This window comes from Arachis ipaensis, chromosome B06, assembly GCF_000816755.2.
Source record: "Arachis ipaensis cultivar K30076 chromosome B06, Araip1.1, whole genome shotgun sequence".
Classification (NCBI taxonomy): domain Eukaryota; kingdom Viridiplantae; phylum Streptophyta; class Magnoliopsida; order Fabales; family Fabaceae; genus Arachis; species Arachis ipaensis.
In genome coordinates this window covers 133,129,549-133,130,679 of record NC_029790.2, presented here as the reverse complement: position 1 = coordinate 133,130,679, position 1,131 = coordinate 133,129,549, and positions in this window count along the sequence as shown.

Here is a 1,131-nt window from a genome sequence, read left to right as displayed (position 1 = left end):
TTTTTAAATTATATTGCAAAAAAATTAATTAATTTAATATTATTCATTTGTCACATAATTTTATATTACTCAAAGCATAAATCGTGGTAGCCAACAGGATTTTATGCTCACAATGTTTCCTCATAAACCATAGTGAACACCCACGGTTTCTACCATGCATATTCCGTGGTAAGCAACCGCGGTTTATGCTCAACGTTTCCTACAAGTAGGGGTGGCAAGTGGGGAAACCCACCCCGCCCCGCCCCGCCTAGTGAGGCGGTCCCAGAATCCTAGCCTGCCCCGCCTAACGGCGGGCTCGCAGGCTGGCGGGCTTTCCTCTTTTTTTTTTTTTCTTTTATTTTTAACTATTAAATAATATATATAAAGGCATAAAAAAATCTCTCCTATTTTTTATTTTTAACTATTATAATTTCTAAAAGTATAAACAAATTATAACTTTTATATTCACAAACATTAAAGTCTTTGTAATTATAAATATCTAATAAATATAATTATAAATATTGTTCCCAAAGCAAAATAAACATAATCCAAAACATAATTATAAATATTGTCTTTAAAACAAAATAAATATAATCCAAAATACTCAATTTTCATCTTTATTCTCTTATAAGTTGAGTTGGGGGAAGTTGAGTTTTGGTAAAAAAATTGTAAAAATACCCCTTGCTAAAAAATTCTAAGCCCGGCAGGGAAGCCCGCCCCGCCCCGCCAAAGCTCGCGGTTTAAGCGGTGCGGGTTAGGTGGGCTTTTACTATTTAGCGATCCCAATTTTCCAGCCCAGCCCGCCTTTTTTGGCGGGTTACGCGGACCGGCCCGGCAGATTTAAGCTCGTTTGCCACCCCTACCTACAAGTAAACCATCCCTACCACCCACGGTTTATGTTTAAATTGAAAACCGTATTATCTACAACGGTTTACATAATAATAAAACAGAACACTCATGTAAACGAATGACAAATATTGTATTTGAGTAAAGAATCCTTTCAAACATTCTATTTTAGTAAAATGCCCTTATAATTATCATTATGGCCCTAGCATTATAATCCGAAAATGGTAGTATCTTTTGCTCACCTTACTCGTAACAAAAACATATGGGCAAATTCTTAACAAAGTTAATAATAAATTTGTTGCGAAA